General features: G+C 37.7%; 1 protein-coding gene and 1 pseudogene across 4 annotated transcripts in view; one reads left to right on the forward strand and one right to left on the reverse strand.

Moving 5' to 3' along the window:
* The window catches only part of RALGPS2 (Ral GEF with PH domain and SH3 binding motif 2), a 214576-nt gene extending 190395 nt beyond the window's left edge, over positions 1–24181 (reverse strand). The window contains exon 1 of one of the 4 annotated variants that reach the window (XM_037825267.1): positions 23788–24181. The gene's annotated coding sequence lies outside the window, so the exon portion shown is untranslated. Of the gene's footprint in view, positions 1–23372; positions 23723–23787 lie in introns of those variants that run through there. The other 3 variants (XM_037825268.1, XM_037825270.1, XM_037825269.1) reach the window with 3 other exon arrangements.
* LOC119512173 lies at positions 22869–23984 on the forward strand (annotated as a pseudogene).
* Positions 24182–25717: the final 1536 nt, after the last annotated feature.

The following is a 25717-nucleotide window of genomic DNA, read 5'->3' on the forward strand; positions in this document are numbered from 1 at the left end:
TTCCTGCAGCCACAATCATCAAATGACTTTCAAGGTACTCAGAAATAAAAAGAGGCTAAAAACTAGTGTTCTGTGGGGACTGGGTGTCACTGCACAATTATAGGTAGGGATGTGTACCTAATACTTTTTATCGTAGTAAACGAAATTAAGCAACATTTGTTTCTCTTAAGCCATGAGAAACAACAAAGCAGCTGCAAGTGAAAGGATACCACCCTCCCTGCATTTGTATCCAGTCACCATTGGGAAACTAACCAGAAAATGTCAAATGTACTAAAGAGTAAATGCTGATGGTCTAGAAGGGGTGAGCAAACTATGGCTTGAGAGCTAAATATGGCTGTTTTTTGTAAATAAAGTTTTATTGGAACACAGCCACATTCACTTGTTTATGTATTGTCTATGATTATTGTATGCTAAAAGGCAAAGCAGACTAGTTGCCAAGAGAGACCACATGGCCTACAAAGCCTGAAGTATTTACTATCTGGGCATTCACAGAAAGTTCACTCACCCCTAGTCTAGAAAAAAAAACAAGGAGATTCTATACCAGAAAGCACCCCTTATTAGTACCATAATTGGAATTAATATGCAAATGAGCACTGTACTCTCTACTCTGTACCTGGACCAAATCCAGCCATGTAGCTGTAAGCCTTCTGGGGCAGCGGTAGATGTATTTGCAGTAGCAAGCTACTTTTAAGACCCTAATCAAATCAAATTTACAAAATTCCAAGTATTACACTACTTGGAAAAATACTGTTCCTCTCAAGCAACATATTAGGGCCAACGTTCTCAATCCAATACAAATCCTTGTCCTCCTCCCCTCCCCCTCATTTTTCCACTCAACTATACCTTCTTTCTCCCTAAGGTTCTCTTTTAGAATAGAAAAAGATACTAAGATCAAAGGGTCACCATGTAAAATTGCTGAAACATCTGATCTGAGAATCAGGGACTTGGCCTGTTTGTGGAACATTGGCAAAAAGCTTGTGGGGTAGGCATCTTATATTAATAAATTTCCAATGTAAATTTCAGATATCACTAGCTACCAATTATTTCAAAATAAACAAAAACTAAATTTTAGTCCACTGATTAAAATTAAGGTTTACTGGTAGCCTCTATTAGACTAGGTTAAGGTATTATGTGTATGGTGGTGGTGAAGTTTCAACATTTTTCTCAAATGATATGAAAACAAATCCTGCAACACATCCAAACAGATTAAGCTCCAAGTGGTTATACACAAATAATGATTTCACAAAAAGAAGAATCTCATAAACACATCATCCACATATTCCCAAAGGCCCAAGACATTTTTTTCCTAAGATTTCAGTTTAGCAACTTGCTTTGCCAATAACATGTTCAACAACACAGGAATGTATAATAAAACAGGATTCAAATAATAAGCAGTTACATTGACTTCAGACATTCTAAATCAGGGTTTCGCAGTATTGACATTTGGTACCAGGTAATTCTTTTTTGAGGGAGACTCTGGCCTCTAGCCGCTAGATACCAGCAGCAGTAGTGAAAATGAAATGGCTTCAGACACTGTCAAATATCCTCTTGAGGACAAAATCACTCCCGGTTGAGAACCACTGCCCAAAATGTATCCCATTTTTTGATGATTTCTAAGAAAAGGAAATTCACTGAGCTTTTTCTGCTTTGGATATATTTAAAGTAATTATATAAAAGGGGCAGTAAAGATTCATACTACATAAGTAGTTTGTTAATAAATCTTATTTCATATCTATAACAGGATCTTTTAACTTTTTAAAAAGTTTTATTTAGATATAGTTGGCATAGAATAAACTGCACATATCCAAAGTATACAGCATACAGTCATAAAAAAAAACTTCCACATTTAAGATAGTGAACAAACCCATCACCCCCAAAGTGCCCAGCTTCCTTCACTCAGCTTAATTATTTTCAGATTGATCCATGTTGCATGTATCAACACTTCATGCTTTGTCTTTGGTAAGTAGTACACAATTTGTTTATTCATCTATTGATGAGCATTTGAGTATTCCAGTGTGTGGATATTAAAAAGGAAGCTACCGGGAACATTAGTATGTAAGTTTTTTCTTCAGTAAATATCCAGGGGTAGGATAGTTAGTTGGTATATGTTTAACATTTTAAAAAACAATCAAACTGTTTTCCAAAGTGATTGCCCCATTTTACATTCCCTTCCATCCTTGCCAATATTTGGTACATCTTTTTCATTTTAATCATTTTAATACGTGTGTAATGGTAGCTCATGATTTTAATTTACATTCCCCTAATGATTTGTATTAAGCATATGTGCTTATTTGACATGTATATCTTTGTGACGATGCCTGTCAAACCTTTTCCCCATGTTTAAACTGGGTTGTTGCTTTCGAGTTTGGGGAGTTCTTTATATTCCTCAATAAAAGTCATTAATCAGGTATTTGATTTGTAAAAATTGTCTCCCACTCTGGCTTGTCTTTTCATTCTCTAAACAATACCTTTTGAAGAGCACACATTTTTAACTTCAATGAAGTCCATTTAATCAACATATTGTTTTATGGATTGTGCTTTGGATGTCCTTCTAAAAAATCTTTTCCTACCCCAAAGATTTTTCTCATGTTTTTGCCTAACACTTTTATAATTTTAAGCTAACATTTAAGTATAATTTATTTTGAGTTAATTTTTATATACAGTGGAATTTCATTTGTTTACATATGGATAAGCAATTTGCCAGCATAAATGGAACAGACTACCCTTTCTTCACAGAACTGTCTTTGCATCTTGTCAGAATTCAATTGTCCCTATGTGTTGGTCACTATTTGGACTCTGTTCTACTCCATTGAATTATTTGTCTCTTTACACCAAAACCACACTATTTTGTGGTATGTCTTTATTACTTAAACACTGAGTTGCAGTAACAGGTAGTATCAGCCCTCCAACTATGAACTTCTTTTCAAAGTTGTTTTGGCTATTCTAGTTCCTTTGCATTTTCACATAAATTTTACAATCAGCTTGTCAACTTCTATAAGGGAACCTAGCAGGATTTTGATTAGGAATGCACTGAATCACCAGGTCAATTTGCAGAGACGTACCATCTTAACAACACTGAGTCTTCCAACCCATGAATAAGAAATACGTCCCTATGTCGCTACATCTTAATTTCTTACAATGTTGTGCAGGCTTCAGAATTTCATATATGCTAATGCTACTGTCAATATCCAACTCTTCATTGCTAGTGTAAAGAAATACAATTGATTTTTATATATTGACGCTATATTCTGCAACCATTAAACTTACTTATTAGTTGTAGTAGTTTTGAGGACTCCATCAGATTTTCAACACATATAATCATGTCATCTGCACACAAAGACACTCATACTTCCTCCATTCAGTCTAGATGCTTTTAATTTCTTTTCCTTGCCTGACTGTACTGGCTAGAACCAGTACAATATAACAGTAAACTGTATAACAGAAGTAGCGAAAGTAGATATCCTTGTCTTTTTCTTGATCTTAGAAAGCATTTGGTTTTTCACCATTAATTGTGTTGCAATAAGTAAGTTGTCACAAATGCCCTTTATTGGACTGAGGAAGCTTCTTTCTAATCCCAGCTCAGTCATTTGACAGAGATCAACTTGTGTCAAATGCTCTCTCTTCCTATTTACTGAGATGATCACACAGTTATTCTTTATTAGTATAATATTATAATGAATAACATGGATTGCTTTTTAAATGTTAAACCAACCTTCATTCCTGGGATACACTAAACTTGGTGGTGAGATATTATTTTTACATACTGTTGTATTCAATTTGCTAAAATTTGTTAAGAATTCTTGCATTTTTGCTCATGTGGAGTGCTTTCTGTGTAGTTTTCTTTCCTCATAACGTCTTTGTCTAGATTTGATATAATATTATTGCTGACGTCACAGAATAAGCTAGGAAGTATTCCATTCTCGCAGTTTTCTGGAACTGTGTAGAACTGGCATTACTTCTACCTTAAATGTTGGCAAATTCACCTGTGAAGTCATAAGTGCCTGGAGTTTTTTTTCTGGGAAGATTTTAACCACAAATTGAATTTATTTAATAGATATAGGGCTATTGAGGTTGGCTGCTACTTCTTGAGTGAAATTTGATAGTATGTCTTTTAAGAAATGTTTATTTCCTCTCTGTTGTAAAATTTATAGGCATAAAGCTGCACATAATAATTCTTTGTTATTCTTTTAATTGCTATAGAATCCATAGTGATGTCACCTCGGTCATTTCTGATACTAGTAATTTGTATCTTCTTTTTCCTTACCAGTCTGGTTGGAGCTGATTTCACTATTTTGTCTATTGTTTTTCTGCTTTCTATTCCATTCATTCCTGCATCTTTATCATTTTCTTTCTTCTAAGTACTTTGGTTTAATTTGCTCTTCTTTTAATTTCTTAAGAGAAGTGGCGGTCATGAACTTGAGAATTTATTTCTTTACTAACATAGGCATTAGTAGATGACCCACAAATTCTGATATGTTGTGGGTCTTCATTTTCATTCAGTTCAAGACACTTTCTCATTTCCCTTTCGATATCTTGTTTGGCCCATATGTTTTTCAGAATTGTATTAGATTCCAAATATTAGTCCATTTTCCAGAGAGCTTTCTCTTAACGATTTCTAATTTAATTCCACTACATTCAGACAATACACTCTGTATAATCTCAATCCTTTCAAATTGACTGAGACTTGTTTTACAGCCAAAAATATGATCTATCATCGAAAATATTCTATGTGCACTTGAGAAGAACATGTACTCTCTGCTCTTGGGTAGAGTACTCCATAAATGTTAATTAGGTCAAGTTGGTAGATAAAGTTGAGGTCTATTTTGGAGATGCTATGCCAGAGTTTGTTCTAGAGAAGCTAAGAGAGACAAGCCCACTGACATTTTGGAAAAAGCTATTTTGAAACCAGAACCCTGGAGCAGACGCCAGCCATATGCCTTCCCAGCTAGCAGAGGTTTGCTGGACACTATTGGCCGTTCTTCAGTGAAGGTATCCTCCTGTTGATGCCTTAGAATGGACATTTTTATGGCCTTAGAACTATAAACGTGTAACCTAATAAACCTCCTTTATAAAAGCCAATCCATTTCTGGTATTTTGCATAACAGCAGCATTAGCAAACTGGAACAGGCAGGATACAGCTGAATCATGCTATTTTATCCTACCTGAAAATCTCTGCCTTTTAACTAGTGCGTTAAATATTTATGTACTAAATAGTGATTATTTAAAGTGATTATTGATATGGTTAGGCTTAAGTCTATCATCTTGCTATTTCTTTTCTATTTGTCCCATGTTCTTCAATTCCTTTTTATGCCTTCTTCTGGATTAAATAATTCATGTGTGTATAGTTTTATGCAGTTAGCTAATTTTTTCAATTATACATTTTTTAAATTAGAAAACTGTACATATACAGAAAAATCATGCAGAAAGTACAGAATTCTCATATACTCCCCTCCCACACACAGTTTTCCCTATTCTTAGCACTTTGCATTAGTGTGATACCCTGGTGAAAGACAGACAAAACAGTATTATTATAATTATACTATTAACTATAGTCCACATTCTACATTAGGGTTCACTGTGTTGTATAGCACTATGGCTTTTTAAATTATTATTCTGGTAACATATATAAAACGTAAAATTTCCCTTTTAACCACATTCAAATATACAAGTCACTACTGTAAATTACATTCATAATATTGTGTTACCATCACCACCATCCATTACCATAATATTTCCATCATCCCAAACAGAAACTCTGTAACCAGTGAGCATTAACTTCCCATTCAACACCTCCAACCCCTCCCCTGGTACCATGTAATCTAATGTCTGTCTCTATTAAATTGCATATTTTAATTACTTCATATAACTGAAATGATACAACATTTGTCTTTTTCTATCTGTCATATTCCATTCAACATGATGTTACCATGGTTCATTCATGTTGTAGCATGTATCAAAACTTCAAAACTTTATACACCACATTTTTTAACCATTCATCTACTTTGAATATTTTTTATTAGAGAACTTGTAGATTTACAGAAAAATCATGCAGAAAGAACAGAGTTCCCATATACTCCCACCCCATTACTAACACCTTGATTAGTATGGTACCTCTGTTACAACTGATGAAAGAATATCACTATAATTGTATTAATAATTATAGTCCATAATCCAAATTAGGGTTCACTTTTTCTGTTGTACAGTCCCACGGATTTTTTTAATTTTTATTGTAGAAATATATATACAACCTAAAATTTTCCCTTTTAGCCACATACAAATATATAATTCAGTGTTGTTAATCATGTTCCCAATATTGTGCTACCATCACCACCATCCATTACCAGAACTTTTCCATCAACACCCAAAATTTTCTGTACCAACTAAACATTAACTCCCCATTTCTCAACCTACCCTGGCCCCTTGCTTTAGTTTGCTAAACTTGCCAAAATGCAATATACCAGAACTGGGTTGGCTTTTGTAATGGGATTTATTGACTTACAACCTTACAGTTCTCAGGCTGTGAAAATGTCCAAATCAGGCATTATCAAGATGATGCTTTTTCCCCAAAGACCAGCTACCAGTGATCCTCAGTTCCTCTGTTACATGGCCAGGAACATGTGGGTCTGTCGGTCTCTCCCATCTCTACCAGGCTTCATTGCTCTCAGCTTCTGGCTTCTTTGTGTGGCTTTCCGTATCTTTTTCTCTCCGCTTCTCTTTCTCTGTTTCTCATCCTCTTATAAATGACTCCAGTAAGAGGCTTAAGACCCACCTCGGACATGCCTCAACTGAAATAACCTCATCAAAAGGTGCAACCCACAATAGATCTACCCCTACAGGAATGGATTAGCTTTAAGAATATGATCTTCGAGGGTCCACAGAACCTTCAAATCATCACACCCCTGGTAAATGCTATTCTAGTTTTTGACTCTATGACTTTGCTTATTCTAATTATTTTTTATCAGTGAAATCATAATATTTATCCTTTTGTGCCTGGCTTACTTTGCGCAACATAATGTCATCAAGATTCATTCACATTGTCATAAGTATCAGAAATTCATTTATTTTTACAGCTGAACAATATTCCATTGTATGTATATGCCATATTTTTTTTATCCATTCATCGGTTCATGGAAGCTTGGGTTGCTTTCATCTTTCGGCAACTGTAAATAATGCTGCTATGAACATCAGTGTAACATATTCTGTCTGAGTCCTGGCTTTCAATTCTTTGGGGAACATACCTAGAAGTGGGTGTTCTAGTTTGCTAACGCTGCCAGAATGCAAAACAGCAGAGATGGACCGACTTTTATAAAAGGGGGTTTATTTGGTTCCACAGTTACAGTCTTACGGCCATAAAGTGTACAAGGTAACACATCAGCAATCAGGTACCTTCACTGGATGATGGCCAATGGTGTCCGGAAAACCTCTATTAGTTGGGAAGGCATGTGGCCAGCGTCTGCTCCAAAGTTCTGGTTTCAAAACGGCTTTCTCCCAGGGCATTCCTCTCTAGGCTGCAGTTCCTCAAAAATGTCACTGTTAGTTGCACTTGGAGTATTTGTCCTCTCTTAGCTTCTCCAGAGCAAGAGTCTGCTTTCAACGGCTATCTTCAAACTGTCTCTCATCTGCAGCTCTTGTGCTTTCTTCAAAGTGTCCCTCTTGGCTGTAGCTCCTCTGCAAAACATTACTCACAGCTGCACTGAGTTCCTTGTGTTTGTCAGCTCATTTATATGGCTCCACTGATCAAGGGCCACCCTGAATGGGTGGGGCCATGCCTCCATGGAAATACCTCATCAGAGTTATCACCTACAGTTGGGTGGGGCACACTTCCATGCAAACAACCTAATCCAAACGTTCCAACTTAATCCCCACTAATATGCCTGCCCCACAAGATTGCATCAAAGAATATGGCTTTTTCTGGGGGACATAATATATTCAAACCAGCACAGTGGGATTGCTGAGACATACGATAATTCTGTCCTTAACTTTCTGAGGAACCACCAAATTGTCTTCCACAATGAATGCACAATTTTACACTCCCAACAACAGTAATCGAGTGTTCTTATTCCTCCATATCCTCTCCAATACTTATTTTCCATTTTTAAATAATGCCCTTTCTAATGGGTTTTAAATGGTATCTTGTGGTTTTAATTTGCATTTCCTTAATGGCTAATGATGTTGAACATCTTTTCTTGCCCGATTTCAGTACACTTAGAGAGGACATCCTCGTCTTATTCCTGATTTTAGAGGAAAAGCTTTCAGTCTTTCACCATTGAATATGAAGTTAGCTATAGGTTTTTCATATATGCCCTATATCATGTTGAGGATGTTTCTTTCTATTCCTAATTTTCTGTGTGTTTTTATCAAGAAGGGATACTGGATATTGTTAAATGCTTTCTCTGAATCAAGATGATCAAGTGGTTTTTTTTTCCTTCATTCTGTTAGTGTGATTTTCTTATGTTAAATCACCCTTGCTTACCTGGAATAAATCTCACTTGATCCTGCTATATAATTCCTTTAGTATGCTGTTGGATTCAGTTTGCTAGTATTCTGTGAAGATTTTTGCATCTGTGCTCGTAAGGGGTATTTGTCTGTAATCTTATTTTCTTGTGGACTCTTGTGGTTTTGGTATTCGAGAGACAGTGGTCTCATAAAAGGAGTGTTCCCTCTTCAATCTTTTGGAAGGAACTGAGCAGGGCTGATGATAATTCTTCTTGGAATGTTTGGTAAAATTCACAGGTGAAGCTACCTGATCTTGGGCTTTTCTTTTTTGGGAGGTTTTTGATTACCTATTCAATCTCTTTACTTGTTACTGGTCACCTATGATCCTCTTTTTCTTCTTGAATCAGAATAGGAAAATTTGATTGTTTCTAGGATCTGTTCATTTCATTTAGGTTATCTAATTTGTTGGCACAGAATTGTTCATAGGATCCTCCTATAATCCTTTTTATTTCTGTAGGATGGGTGGTAATGCCCTTCCTTTCATTTTTGATTTTAGTTATTTGCATCCTATCTCTTTTTTTCTTTGTCAGTCTAGCTAAAGGTTTCTTGTAGTATGTATGAGAATTTCAATACTTTTTATGGCCAAATAATATTCCATTGTATGCATATACCACATTTGTTTATCCATGCATCAGCTGATGAATATTTGGGTTGTCTTCGTTTCCCAGCTGCTAAAACAAATACTATACAATGCATTAGCTTCAACAACAGGAATTTATTGGCTCACAGATTTGAGACAAGAAGTTCAAATTCGAGGCATCAGCAAGGCAATGCTTTCTTACCAAAGACTGTGTTATTCTGGGGCTGGCTGCTGGTGATCCTTGATCCTTGGCTTTTCACATGGTAACGTACAATTGGCACCTTCTGCTTTCTCTTCCAGGTTCTGCTGGCTTCCAGCTTCCGACTGCTCCTGTTGCTTCTCTTTCTGTGTCCAATTTCCTTGGTTTATAAGAACTTCAGCCATATTAGATTAAGGCCCACCCTTATTCAGTTTGGGTACACCTTAATGAATAACATCTTCAAAGGTCCTATTTACAAATGGGTTCACACCCACAGGACCTGGAGTTGGGACTGAAAATGCTTTTTGAGGAGGGCATGATTTCATCCCCAACAGGTTGTTTCCACTTTTTGGAGATTATAAACAATGCTGCTATAAACATTTGTGTACCAATTTTTGTGTGTACAAATGTCTTCATTTCTCTTGGGTAAATACTCAGGAGAAGAATTCCTTAGTTATACGGTAACTCTATGTTTGATCTTTTGAGTAACTGACAGCCTGTTTTCCAACGGGGCTGCACCATTTTACATTACCAACAGCAACTTACGAGGCCTTTTATTTCTCAAAATCCTCACCTACCCTTGTCATAACCTGACTTTTGATTGGCCGTCCCAGGGGATATAAAGTGATATCCCATTGTGGCTTTGACTTGCATTTTCTTGATGACTAATGATGTTGTGCATCTTTTCATGTGCTTACTGGCCATTTATATATATTCTTTGGAGATATGTCTATTCATATCCTTTGTCCATTTTTTAACTTGGTTATTTGTTTTTATTATTGAACCTTAAAAGTTCTTTATATATTGTGGCTACAAGTACCTTACCAGGTATATGATTTGTACATATTTTCTCCCTTTCTGCTGTCTTTTTACTTTATTGACAGTGTTCTTCAAATCATAAAAGTTTAAATTTTGATAAAATCTATTCTATTTGCTGTTCATACTTTTTGGTGTCATATCTAAGAATTCTTTGCCAAATCCAAAGTCATGAAAATTTATCCTTATGTTTTAATGTGCATGTCTTTTGATAAACAAATATACTGATTTTTATTCGGTCTATTACCAGAAGTGAAACTGCTGGATCACACAGCATATCATTTTAGCAGATACTGCCCAAGAATTTTCCAAAGTGGTCATGCCAATTTTCAAACCCAACAGAAATGTCTGAGAGTTCCAGTTTTTCTACATTCTTGGTCAGCACTTGGTATTTTCAGACTTTTTCATTAACACCACTGTGGTAGGTGTGTAATGATATCACATTATAGTTTTAATTTACAATTCTCTGGTAATTATGTTTGAGTATGTTTTTCACCTTGTTCATTCGGCCAACTCTATTCGTGAATGCCTGGCCTGCTCCAACTTCTGCCCATTTGTTTTAAAATTGGATTGCCTTCTGGCCAAGTCCACTCAACTGGGACAGAACAGTCTCTTCAACAAATGGTACTGGGAGAACTGGATATCCATATCCAAAAGAATGAAAGAGGAGCCGTATTTCACACTCTGTACAAAAATTAACTCAAAATGGATCAAAGACTGAAACATTAGAGCTAGGACCATAAAACATTACCCCCCCCAAAAAAAAAACAAAAAAAACTACAAGTGATGGAGAGGATGTGGAGAAATCCACTGTTGGTGAGAATGTAAAATGGTGTAGTTGCTTTGGAAAGCAGTTTGGCTGGCAGTTCCTCAGGAAGCTAAGCATAGAACATAGAACTGCCATATGATCCAGCAATTTTGTTACTAGGAATATACTCAGAAGAACTGAAAGCAGGGACGCAAACAGACATTTGCACACCAATGTTCATAGCGGCATTAGTCACAATTTCCAAAAGAGGGAAACTGCCCAAGTGTCTATCAACTGATGAGTGGATAAACTGTGATATATACATACTATGGAATATTATGCACCTGTAAGAAGGAATGAAGTCCTGATGCACAGAACAACATGGATAAACTTTGAGAACATTATATTGAACAAAATAAGCAGCTACAAAGGGACAAATGCAATATTATGAACTAAGTATAATGAGCAAAACTCTGGGGAATTAAAATATAGAGTACAGGTTATCAGGAGAGAGAAAGAGGGTAGAGAATGAGCAAGTGATGCTTAAGGTGCATGGAATTTTTAATAAGGTTGACTGCAAATGTTTGTAAATGGATAGAGGTGATGGTAGTACACACCGTAAACGTAATTAACAGTGCTGAGTGAGTATGGTTGAAAGGGAAAGTCAAGGGTCGTGTATATCTTTAGAAGGAAAGCTAGAGGATAAAACACGGGACTGTATAACATAGTGAAACCGTTGTGGATGATGACTATGGTTAACTGTACAGATACAAGAAAAAGATCTTACATGAACTACAACAAAAGTATATAAGTGTTAATAACAGGGTGTTATATGAGGGAAAACACAATTAATGCAAACTAAGGACTATAGTTAGCAGTAACACTGTAATACTCTTTCATCAGTTGTAACAAAGGTACTATACCAAAGCCAAGTATCAATAATAGGGGGGTATAAAGTGTACGGGATTTTTTTTTTCTTCTTTGGAGCAACAAAAATATTCTTGAGTTGATTGTGGTAAAGAATGCATAACTCTGTGATGATACGAACACCACTAATTGTACACTTTCATGGATTGTATGGTGTATGACTAAAACTGTTAAAAAATTGGACTGCCTTCCAGAGAAAATACACAAATGGCCAGAAAGTACATGAAAAGATGCTCAACATCATTAGCCATCAGGGAAATGTAAATCAAAATCACAATAAAATACCATTTCACACCTATTAGAAAGGCTGCTATTAAAAAAATGGAAGATAGCATGTGTTGGGGAGAATGCAGAGAAATAGGGACACTCACTCATTCTGTTGGGAATGTAAAATGGTGCAGCTGCTGTGGAAGACAGTTTGGCAGTTCCTCAGAAAGCTAAGTATAGAAGAACATAAGATCCTAGCAATCCTACTACCCAGTATATATGCCAAAGAGTCGAAAGCAGGGACACAAACAGATATTTGTACACCAATGTTCACAGTGGTATTATTCACAATTGCCAAAAGTCGGAAGTTAGAATCTAGAATTCTAGATGGGACGGGGATAGGAAATGGGAAGTGAAGGCTTAAAATGTACATGAACAATGGAACTTTTTGGTATGGAACTATTTGGAACGATGGAAATGTTTTGGTAATGGATGGTGGTGATAGTAGCACAACACTGTGAATGCAATGAACAGCAATGAAACACATATCTGAAAATGATTAAAAGGGGAAATGTTAGATTGCACGTATGGTAACAGAATAAAAATTAAAATCTATTCAAATTTTTAGTTAAAAATTTAAAAATTTTTGGATTACCTATATTTTTATTGATTGTGGTGGTCTGAAGCTGTAGGTACCCCAGAAAGACATATTTTTAAATTTAATCCATTCCTGTGGGTGTGGATCCATTATAAATAGGATCTTTTGAGGATCTTCAGTTAAGGTTCAGTGATCCACCTCATTCAGGATGGCTCCTAATCTTCTTACTAGTGTCCTTTATAAAATAAATAAATACAGAGAAAGAGAGAGAAAGCCAGGGAAGCAAGAAGCTGTAATCAGCGAAACTTGGAAGAAAAGGGGAGATGCTGCTATGTGCCTTGCCATGTGGCAGAGGACCCAAGGACTGCCGTCAGCTGGTCTTCAGGAAGAAAGCATCACCTTCATAATGCCTTGATTTGGACAATTTATTGGTCTCAACCTGTACGCTAATAAATTCCCATTGTGTAAGTCAACAAATTTCATGGTATCTACTTTAGGTAGTCTAGGAAACTAAAACATTGATTTGTGGAATTTTATACACACACACACAAACAACACACACACAGGATGCAAGTCCTCTGTCAGAAATAAGTATTGCAAACACCTTTTCCTAGTGTGTCACTTTCTTTTTCACACTCTTAATAGTATCCTTTGATGAAGAGAAGTTCTTTTTAATTGAATATAATTTATCAATCTTTTCTGGTATTTTTTGTGTCCTGTTTAAAAAATGTTTGCCTACCATGGGGCTGTGTAGGCATTTTTCTATGTTTTCTTACAGAAAGTTTATTGTTTTACATTTCACACTACATCTAAGAATCCTTCCAGAAGCAGATTAATACTCATGTTACAAAACTATTACAGAAAACAGGAAAAGGGGGGAAGACTTGAAACTCATCTTATGAGGCCAGCGTAACTTTGAAACCAAAAAAAAAAATCCTATATCACTTGACAAATGTAAATTTTAAAACTCTAAATAAACCACTTCCAAAATGAATTCAGCAACGTAGGGGAGGAAAACACACCATAGCTATGCTAAGTAAGGCTTAACCCAGGAATGTGAAGATGGTTTAACAGGAGAAAATCTATCAATGTACTAAAAGCTGTTAGTGGATCAAAGGAGAAAATAAATATGATCTTCTCAATAGATACAGAAAAGGCACTTCATAAAATTCAACACTTTAAAAAAAAAACTCTTGGAAAACAATGACTAGAAGGTATTTCTTAATCTTTCAGAGTTATCTATTTAAAAAACTACAGTAAGATCATATTTAATAATGATATTTAAAAGTATTCCCAGTTGTGATGGTCTGAAGCCGCATGGACCCAAGAAAAGTATGCTCTCAAAGGTAATTCATTCCTGTGGGTGTGGATGCATTGTAAGTAAGGATCTTTTGGTAAGTAGGATCTTAAGATGTGACCCACTTCATTCAGGGTGGCTCTTCTTACTGGAGTCCTTTATAAATGGGATAAATATGGAGAGAGAGAAAGCCACAAAAGCTGAGAGAGAAAGCCATGGAAGCCGGATGATGGAAGCAACAAAAACCCAGAAGAGAAGGGAGAGACTAGCAGACAACACCATGTGCCTTGCTGTCTGACAGAGGTGCCAAGGATCCCAGGCAGCCTGTCTTCAGAAAGAAGGTATCGCCTTGATGATGCTTTGAATTGGACACTTCCACAGTCTCAGTACTGTAGGCTTGTAACTAATAAATTCCCATTGTTAAAAGCCATCCCATTTCTGGTATACTGCATTTCAGCAGCCTTAGCAGAATAAAACACCATTAAAGTCAGGAACATGAAATTTATAATCATTAATCTCAAGCGAGCCTTTAATGCTGCCTTCCTGGCAATCACACTATATTTTCCTCTTCTACTCATTTTTCCGTTCTTTGATAGATGACTATGTCATATCTTTTCCTCTCTTCTCAAACCTCTAACACACACTCCCATTCTTCCTTACTCTCAGCTGATGACCTTGCTTACCATATACTGAGGTAAACAGATGCAATCAGATAAGAACCTCCTCAAGCAATCACCATCATGTATCTGTACATTTACTGTCTTCCTTCCTGTTTCTATAAACTCTCCTTGCTTCTAGTAGAGCAAAGGCTAATTCCTCCAGCTATGTGTAAATCAGAGGTCAGCAAATCACAGCCAGTGCTGTCTATGGTCGCTTTCGTGCTATAGCAGCAAGGCTGAGTAATAGTGACAGAGGTGATACTGCCGGCAAAGCCTAAAATATTTACTATCCAGCCCTTTACAGAAAGAGTTTGCCAATCTCTGGAATAGATCATCTCTTCTCTCATTTAATCATAGACATTGCTCTAGTAATTCTTCCCTCTCCATCCTCCATCAATATTTTAAGGTAAACTTTACAGTGTAATACACAGATCTTACGTGAACAATTTGATGACACCTGCTATAGGCAACCACTGATCTGAAATCTATCACCATAGATTAATTTCACCTGTTCTAAAACTTCATATAAATGGAATCACACAATAGGTATTCACTTTTTGTATCTGGTTCCTTTCACTCAACATAAGATGTTTCTGACATCCATTCATGGTGTCACAGGTATCAGCAATTCATTTTTTTTTATTGCTGAGAAACATTCCACTGTATAATCAGACTACGTTCTGTTTATCCATTCCCTGCTGATGGGTATTGGGTTGTTTCCAGTTCCAGATATTATGACTGAAGCTGATAAGAACATTCTTATACAAGTTATTTGTGGACTTTTGCTTTTATTTCCTTTGGGCAAATAATAGGAGAGGAATAGCTGGGTCACAGGGTAGTATGTTTAAGGTATATAATAAATGTATGTTTACAAGAAACTGCCAAACCATAATCTCAAGCAGTATACATTTTATACTCCTTCCACAGTGAGAGTTCCAATTACTCCACATCCTCATTCATGTCTGATGTTCTGTCTTTTTACTTTTAGCCATTCTAGTATGTGTGAATTAGCATCTTACATTTTCAATTTGCAATTCCCTGATGGCCAATAATGGGATAACATGAACAGAGAAAGGGAAGGGAAAGATGCTACACTGAAAGCAAAGGGATTAAGATGCTGGCAGGTGCATATAATAACCTCCTTGTAAGAATTTAAGAGGATAATTCTCTAGAGAAACTTAAGTGTTCCAGAGAAAATACGACATCTACCGGTCTTCTAATGAGAAACACAGGATTTTCATCTAATCACCTTATAGTGAAGCTCACCTATTCCCAAACTATCCACATCCAGGGATTCCCAGCAGCCCCGTTCTTAAATACCAAGGAACAAAAAGATCACTAAACATTTGAAGAAAACACATGAGATGAAAACAAATGAATAAGAATAAATTCAGAAGAAACAAAGCAGAAAACAACCTCAAACAAACAAAAAACCCACAAAACTAATATTTTCAGAGAGGTAAAATACTGAATCTCTGAAACAAGAACAGACTGCTACTAAAAAGGAACATTCAAACAACAACAACAAAAAAGCTCTTCAAAATTAAAAGCATAATGACAAAATGTTTTAAGACAGTGGAAGGTTAGTAAATAAAGAATATTTCTTTAAGTAGATCAAAAAGCTAAGAAAATAGAAAGAAAAAAAAAAATCAAAGGATCAATCTAGGGAGTTCCAACATCTAACCAACAGGAGTTCCAGAAGAAAAGAACAGAGAAAATGAAGGAGAGAAAATAACCAAAAAAAAATTAAGAATTTTTCCCAGAACTGAAGAAACAAGTCTTCAGGTTGAAAGAGCCCAGTAAGATCATGCACAATAATGAAGATCCACACAAGATACAAACAACATCCGGGACATATCAGAACACTGATTACAAAGATGTGGTCTTAATAGAGCTTAACAGGCACAGGTTACATATAAAGAATAAAGAATTTGAATAGCATAAGACTTTTCAATAACCACTTTGAAGTCAGAAAACTAAGGAGCAATTCCTTAAGTTTTGAGGGAAAATGATTTTCACCTTGGAATTCTACATCCAGCTCAGGCAAATTATCCATCAACTGTTAGGGTAGAAGATACTTTTAGCAACGCAAACATCTCAAAAATTTCACCGCTCCATACACTCTTTATCTAAAGTTACTGAAGAATGCACTTCATCAAAACAAAGGAATACATCAAAAAAGAGAAAGACATGGGATCCAGACCACAGCTGACAAAACAGGGAAAAGGCAAAGGGAATTCTTTGAATCACGATGAAGGGAGTTGGCAAGCTACAGGTGCACAGAAGAAGCAGAGAGCAACAGTGAAGATTTGAACAAAAGGAGGTTTTTTTTCTGATTTAAAAAACTGGAACAGATCAATTATGTGATATGTTTCAACATATTGGGACAGTTTGTGCAAAAAATTATAGACGTAGGAAACAGAGGAGGAGAGTGAGGAGGAGGGGAAGAAGGGGAAAAAATAAGAGAAGGAAGAAGAAAATGTTTAAATCAAAGAAATATAATTGCAATACAATGCAAGGTTCAACCGTGAACATATTCACAAAGTCCTAATAATTTAAACAAACACTGAATTAACTAAAGCATGATACAACTATACTGGAAGGATGAAGAGAAATTTCAAGGCTGCATAAGAACCCTCATCTTCCATAGTGGGAAGCCAAAATTGAAAAACAAGTATTTTTAAATTTGGAGGTAAATATGAGAAGAAATATCTAAAGTATTGAAAATGGATGCTTTGAGAGCAGGACTTGGAAGAGAAAGTTATAAAGAGATGGGATAGGAGACTGAGTGTTTATTTTATTATCAGTTTGTAGAACTGTTTGTCTTTTAAAATGCATTATTGCTTAAAGTATTTTAACTATTGTAAAGTTTAAATTGTATTTTAAGTGTAAAGTTAAAAACTAATGTTTTTTTTTTAAAAGAACAAAACCAGTGGTCCTTGTATCACTTAATACCAATTAATTCACTCACCCCACAAATATCATCTGAGCATCAACTATATGCAAAGTACTTTTCTAGGTGCTAGGAATACAACTGTGACAAAACTAAGTCCTTACCCTCATAGAGCCTACATTCAGAGATGAAGGCGTTAGTTAATGAATTATTAATGCTGTGCTAAAATAATGAGTTAATGAATGCTACAATGTCAGACAAATCAATTCTATCAAGGAAAATAAAGCAAGGTAAAGGCACAGAGTGTGATGGGGATGCTATTTAGGTAGGGTTTTCAGAAAAGGCTTCTAAAAGAATCAACTTTTCATTTAAAAAAAGAAAATCCTAAAGAAATAGGTAAATATCAAGAATCTTTCAAAGAAAGGTTCTTGGCATCATTTTGGGCTAATACCACAAAGATGGATCATTATCTACAAAATGGAATTCAACCTAAGAATATTTTGAGATAAAGGTCACGTAAGAAAAATAACAGAAGGGTATCAATGAGTTCAAGTTGAGAACTTCATTTTAACACTCTCTCCTTCCACAGCAAGGTACCATTTAAGAATCAGTACAAAGGTTCTCTGCTGCATACATCAATCGCCAAGCATCCTCAACCTAAATCATATGAACACTGCTATATATACCCTTCCTATATCCCTAACTAGTCATTACTTCATTAGAGACTGGGTAAATTTATATTCAAACTTTTTTCTTTTCATAGAATAGGTAGATACAAAACATTTCAAGGATTTATTCCCATTATACAGTTAAAAGTTTTCCTAACTCAAAAGCTCTGAACAATAAGATTCTGGATTAATTCCAAGTTACCAAAGTTTATCACATCAATTTTCATTCTCTCACTAAAAAGGAACCCTAAACCAACAAGAATAAAATATATTTAAAGAAACAATTTATAGGGTAATGCAATACATTCATTTTCCTCTCCAAGAAATCACTCAGGTTGAGGTAGAGTTTCAAGCTATTTGAATGATCTTTTTCTTTGAAAACTGAATTAACTAAAAAGATGCAGTATTCAGACTGAAGAGATAATTTTATTCCAAATATAGCTGTTACACCATAAAAAGTTCATATTCAAAAAGCAGGACTGATTTTAATACATCTTATTCTTGAAACACTTGCACCATTAAAAATAAACCCAAGTTATCTGTATCTGTTTTACATAGCAAAAAATGCAAAACTTTCAGGAAAAACAGGTTTAAAGTTTAACAAAAAGAAAACAAATTCAATTAATTAAATTTCAATTAATAGTTTAAAGTTCAAAAGTTATTTTACACTTTTATTTAAAAGTTATTTCTGTTGAACTTTTCTGATTTTAGCAATAATGGTTATCAGATTCTATGGAAGAATAGTAGGGCACTGGTTCATTAACACACACACAGAAGAAAAAGAGATTTTAATAAAAATGTAGATTCTCTATAAACAAGTAAATTCCAAGATAGGATATTTTTAGCAAACATTTCATTTAACTATATAAACCAAAAGAATACAGCTGTTTAACCATGTGTAAACTGTGCATCATCTGACCTCAGGTAGAATGTTTATTTTTGGTATACTCGGGAACCAGCTATGCAATGTATATAAACTTAAGCATATTTTGAGAACAACTGTCTTGATACCTTCCCTCTCTCAATAATTCCTACTATTCTTAGAAGGAAAAACACAATAATCCTTAACCAAAAAAGTCCTCAGAGGACTTTTTACTGGTTAAATGTTTAAACTAACATTAAACACTTATCTGACAGTGAAGTAGTAGACTATTTGCCCACTTACCCTAAAGCTCCATCAGAGAACAGACCTGTTGTCTATTTCCCTGTTGTATTCCAACAACTAGGCAACTGGCACCAAGTAGGTACTCAATAAGTATGTGTAGAATGAATGAAAGAATAAATGAATGAATGAACTGCATCTGTGAACATAAGCTGCAGTGTTTTAAGTTGCAACATAAACAGATCATCTATTTAGACATCATTCATTACACTCAACTACTGTCTCAACCATAATGCCATAATAACTGAAAAAGACATTTACTAGGCATTTACACACACACAAATAGATTACTCATATGTGTGATAAAAGCATCTGATTCACAAAGCCAGTTTTTTAGTTATGTTTTCCCTCTTTTAGGAAATTTTGGTGCTCTGACAGTAAAAAATATCTATCAAAAAGGTATGCTGCATAATACTGTGTGATGGTAGCACGGTATTGTAAGGACACTGAACAAAGATGTCTGTGAGTAAAGCTGAAAGAGGTGGGATAGGAGAATGTATGATACCAGAGGTAAAGATAGATGATAAAGACTGGGACTGTATAACATGGCAAAAACTGGAGTGGCCAATGACTGTTACTAAATATACAAATATAAAAATGTTTTTGCATGTGGGAAAGCAAATGAATGTCAACCATGTAGAAATTTGAAAAAGGGATGGTATTCAGGAAAAAACATAATCAAAGCAAACTGGAGTCTATGGTCAACAGTAACATTGTAATATACCTCCATTAAATGTAACAAAGGCAATATGCCAATGCTAAATGTATATGAGAGGGGGATATAGGGGAGTAATATGGGATTCTTGGTAGTGGTGTTATTTGCTGTCCTTAGTAGTATATTGTATTGTATGACATGTTATTTTTCTTTTTATCACTTTTTCTTCTTGCTAAAAAAAAAAAAAAAAAATTTTTCTTGTAGTAATCAGTATGTTCAAGTGCTGACTGTGGCGATAAACGTACAACTTTATGATGATACCATGAACAACTGATTGTACACTGTGGATAAATGTATGGTATGTGAATATAACTCTATAAAATTGTAGGAAAATATATATATAGGAGTAAAAGTGATGGAGAAAACATGGTGAGAGGGATGATGCCTCACCAATATGGACTAACTACAATGTGTAAACTCAGAATTGAATCTTAGAACATAGCCTAACGTGGACACAATAATTGTAATAGTCCCTAGATTGTAAGCTCTTACAGCAGTTAACTCTATTCCTGAATTGTAAGGCCTATCTCTAAACTTTGAGATGCTGATCCCCTAGCGTATAACCTGATTGGTCCCTGGAACAATGCATATCTCTGAGACACCTGCAACTCAGAGCTAGAGCTCGGCAGATATGAATGTCAGTATTAGTGCATACAGCCACTGTCAAAAAAAAAAAAAAAAAAAGCTGAAAAAGAGCCCAGACTTCAACTAGTGATATAAATGAAGCAGGTCTGGTTAAGACCAGGGCAAGCCAGGCCAAAGGATAAAGGTTGAAACTGATTGTGTTTTAAAACTTCAACTTTCATATGAGACCAAGGGAATAGATATTTATTTGGTACAGGATCTAAATTTTCTAAACGGTACAACTCTACAGTCGATTTGTTCAAACACCTTAATTGCATGGAACTTTGAATAGGAAGTGAGACACGGTAGGTTAGTATAGGCTGGAGTGAAATAGTGACACATCCTAGAGTAATTTGGGCAGATAATAAAAAATATATTTACAGCCTCCCCCTCCCCAGCCCCGAGGATCTGGGGGAAGGTGCAGATATGTTGGACATCCTCACCTGGACTGCTGTTGATGTTGTCACAAACACTGGGACTGGCAGTTTGATGTGCTGAGCCCTCGAGCATGGGACTTGCCCTTATGAAGCTCATTACCACAAAGGAGAGTCTAAAGTTGTATGTAATGGTGCCTAAGAGTCTCCCCGAGTACCTCTTTGTTGCTCAGATGTGGCCCTCTCTCTCTCTAACTGAGCCATCTCGACAGGTGAACTCGCTGCCCTCCCCGCTACGTGAGACCCGACTCCCAGGGGTGTAAATCTCCCTGGCAACGCAGAGTATGACTCCGGGGGATGAATGTGGACCCGGCATCGTGGGACTGAGAGTATCTTCTTGACCAAAAGGGGGATGCAAAATGAGACGAAATGGTTTCGGTGGCTGAGAGATTCCAAATAGAGTCGAGAGGTCACTCTGGTGGACATTCTTATGCACTATATAGATAACACCTCTTAGGCTTTAATGTATTGGAATAGCTAGAAGTAAATACCTGAAACTACCAAACTCCAACCCAGCAGTCTGGACTCCTGAAGACAATTATATAAGAATGTAGATTACAGGGGGTGACAATGTGATTGTGAAGACCTTGTGGATCACACCCCCTTTATCTAGTGTATGGATGAGTGGAGGAATGGGGATAAAAACTAAAGGACAAATGGGGTGGGATGGGGGGATGACTTGGGTGTTCTTTTTTCACTTTTATTTTTTATTCTTGTGCTGGTTCTTTCTGATGTAAGGAAAATGTTCAGAGATAGATTGTGGTGATGAACGCATAACTATGTTAGCATACTGTGGACAGTGGATTGTATATCACGGATGATTGTATGGTGTGTGAATGTATTTCAATAAAACTGAATTTAATAAAAAAAAAAAGGTATGCTGCAATCTTGAAAACGTAAGCACTATCTTTGAAATTCTGTTGCAATCTGGAGTAATTTAGGTAAAGTGAACAATATTTCAGAGTCCCACACCCAAAGTATTTTGAGGAGTCAAATTCCTCAATTCAATGAAAGGTAGAATATAATGAAAAACAGGCAGATCTTACCATGTCAAAATTATCATGCTGAATTTCAAAAAGACAAAAAAGCTAACTTAAAATTAATTATGCTGAAATTATTTAATCAGTTACCTTCCAAATCTTTGAAGCTAGCTGATACATACTTCATGCCTACAAAGCTGGAGTTAGAGGTTATTTTTATTAAAATAATAATGTTTGGATATAAATCCCTTCATAATTCTAAAGTCTACAGTATAATATTCAACAGTAACAGTAATATACTTATTATCTTTATAATTCTACAGCACTTGTATAAGCATAATTATCTGGGTGGAACAGGCTTTATGGCTAGTAAGCTATGATCTGTGTGACTGCAATACTCTGCATGCACAGACTGAAAAGTTTTCCAAAATTTGGTCGTCTTCAAACAGTCTTGAACAAGAGCAGATCTGACGGGGAATATAGGGGAAAAAACACCAGACAACTTGTAAACCACTGGTAAGAAAACAAGGCTTTCTATGGTAACTAGAGCGTTGAGAAAGAAACATCCAGGGCACATAAAAGATAAAGGTCAATTAATTCCTGCTTTTGTGTTCCCACTGTATAGTCTTAAACACACGTAGATATTTTTTAGCGCTTTCTTAGAAATTTAGTGTTTCAATGGCCCCTCCTCCACAGCTAACCTTAGTGCCCTTTCTTCTTCCTCCCTCACCCCTCCCAGCTCAAACAAATTAACATTTGTACTAAGGTACCTCCTATCAGCTCGCAGCTTCTTCCCAAACACGCCCACGTACACTGAAACTGGCCTGCGTCTACACAACACACAGCTGCAAGAAAAGAGCTTCGAAGGGGGGTTGGTGGAGGAGATAATTTAGCTCCGCACAGGGTTACGGCTTTTTTCCAGATATTAACTCTTCACCCGAGTCTCGCGTTTCTCTCAAATCATCTCCAAAGCATGGTGTTTATGAGCCTGCCTAATCCGATACTGCAATGGAATTCCGGATATTTGCAGACAGATATCCCGGCTTTGCAAGTGTTTGATCAGATACGTGAGGAATCTCTCTTTTTTCCAACACGCCCGGCTCCTTGCTGTAAGGAGACCCGACCTCGGGCATCGCCCCCTGTCCAGAACCCGGACTGAGCTCCGGGGCCCAAGCGAGCGCAAGACACAAACCCCTCCGAGTCCGGGGCTGGCGGGCGACTCGGGCTGCGGGCCGCTCGGCAACAGGTCACCCTGACCGCGAGTCCGCGGATTCGCAGGCGGCCGGTGCCGCCGTCAGGCTTCGGGGGAGCAGCCCGGAAGGCAAGGGGAGGGGGTGTGGCCCGGCTCCGGGTCCCAGCTCCAGCTCACCTGAAAGGAGGATGAGGCGCCGCCGGCCGTCAGGGCAGCGCGGGTAGAAGCCGGGGGCTTTCGCTACCCAGGAGGGAGAGACAGGCGAGGCGGGCTCCAGGAGCCGCCGCACCCCCAGAACCGGGTCGGAGCCTACAGAGGGGACCCCACGGTCGCCCACTGACTCCGAGGTCGAGCCCTCGAGGGAGGCGCGGCTCGCGGAGCCCCCCGGCGCCCTTCTCCCTCAGCCCTAGCTCGGCAGCCCCTTCCCCACTCCGAGGGCGAGCAGCCCCGGAGCCCGCGGCCGGGAGATAACACACCGCACACAGGAGCCGCCGCCATTCCCCGCGCCGCCTGTGGGGCGCAGCGCACCCACCCTCCTTCCCCCGCACCGCCCACCGAGGCTCTGCACCAGGCCAGCGGCGGGAACACCGACCTGTGCAGCCGCGGCCGCAGCCTCGGAGGATGAAAAGACGACGCCTGTCCCACGCTCCGTCACCTACCCGCTGCCACCGCCGCCGCCTAATGTTGCGCTCACCGACCAGAGCAGTCGGCGTCTCTCATTCAGCGCCTGCTGCCGCCGCCACCGCTCGGGGGAGGGGAGGCAGCTGGATCCACCCCGTCCTCGCCTGGGGTGGGGGAGGAGAGCGGACCTGGCGGAGGCGCGCGCCAAGCGGGCGGGGCGGAGCCGCGCTCGCGTACCAACCGAGCGCGCTCGCGCGGGGTCCGAGGGCTGCAGCCGGCGGGGTCTTTCCCGCGCGCTCCCCGCCCACAGCTGTGCTTCCTATCCTAGTTCAACTGACGCTCGGGGGCGGTGTCCGCGGCGCGCGCCGCCGGCCGCAGCCCCTCCGCCAAGCGCTCGCTGGAGGGAGGGGCCCCCACCCGCCGAGCGAGGGGGCGGGGAGGGGGTGGAGGACAGGTGGAGCATCCCCAAAGCCGGGGGCCACCCATTGCCTGCACGGGCAGCCACACGGTGAAATCTGCAGTTGGGCCGCCTTCAGCGCTGGCACCTCACCCGTAAGACAGACAATGAAGTCTGAAAACATTTGGCCCCAAGATCAAATATCCAGCCAATGCCAGTGGTGTTTTTAGAAGTCGCTGAGGGCAGGTGGGGAGGCTGCAAATGTGAAGAGCCAGCCCACTGCCTTAGGGTTATAAATTATGATGATCAGTAATCTCACACATTACGATTTGGGAAGTGTTAGAAATAAGTCTGTGTAGGTATTTTGCAGGGTACTGCCCTTGACTTAATGATCAAATGACAGAAATCTGGCATCCCCTGGGTCTCAGATTGATGAGTTCCAGATGAACAGTATTTGCCTGTCATTGCATGAACATGATTCTGAAGCATTTATTAAATGTTTCCTGTGGATGAAAAGGAAATAGACATGGTAAAACCCGTGAAAGGGTGTTGTTTTGGAGGGTGCACTATACGGGTGGCCTACTTAAAATTAGCACCATTTGATGCGGGGTAACTATAAATGGAAAGTTTTAAAGGAGCCACCTTTGTATATGCTGTCATTAGACCATTTGGAAATGGATGATTTGATGATCCTGCAGTTAATTCTCCAGGCAATGTGTGGTAGAATGTGGAAGGAATACTCTGTACTAGCACTGAGTATAAAACATGAAAGGACCAAAACTGACTGTTTCCATTTGGTTTCTTTCCTCCCTTTAATAACCACTAAACATAATTGACTAATCTTGTGCATTGAAGAATACAAATTATTTCCCCCTTTGACTGCCTTCTGCTATAGACCTTTATTCTAATTGGGGAAGCTAAAATGTCCTTCAACTATTTTCTCTCATAAAGTGTTACATCTTTAAAGTTTCCCCCTTTAAAAAGTAAAAAACAAACAAACAAAAAACAGTCAACAAAATTCATTTTCATTTTTATTCCATTTTACTTTCAAAGAAAGTCTTGGAAAAAAATCGTGAGGAAATCATGGGAAAAGAAAACACTGGGAGTAGAGAAATTAAAGAAAAGAAGAAAATGCAAAAAAAGAAATAAAATAAACCTTTCAAATGAGAATAGACTCAGAAAAAAAGAAGATTATTGATAAAAAGATGAGAAATTTGCACACAGGAAGTCTTCCCATAGATATTGATTGCTTCAAGCCTCAAAGAAACAACAGACAAACTGATTTAGCACTTGAAGGAAAAACCCGTTCTAGTTATTGGGTTGTATAAATGTTTAGCCTTTTGTTAAATGTGTGTATATGTATGTATGTGTGTGTGTGTGTGTATATATATATATATATATATATATATATATATCCTGTTATCATAAATAATTAAAATTGCTTTTAAGAAATAGGAAAAATAGAGAACTTGTCTTTTGTATGTATATCTTGCAATTCTTTAAA

This window comes from Choloepus didactylus, chromosome 2, assembly GCF_015220235.1.
Source record: "Choloepus didactylus isolate mChoDid1 chromosome 2, mChoDid1.pri, whole genome shotgun sequence".
Classification (NCBI taxonomy): Eukaryota; Metazoa; Chordata; class Mammalia; order Pilosa; family Megalonychidae; genus Choloepus; species Choloepus didactylus.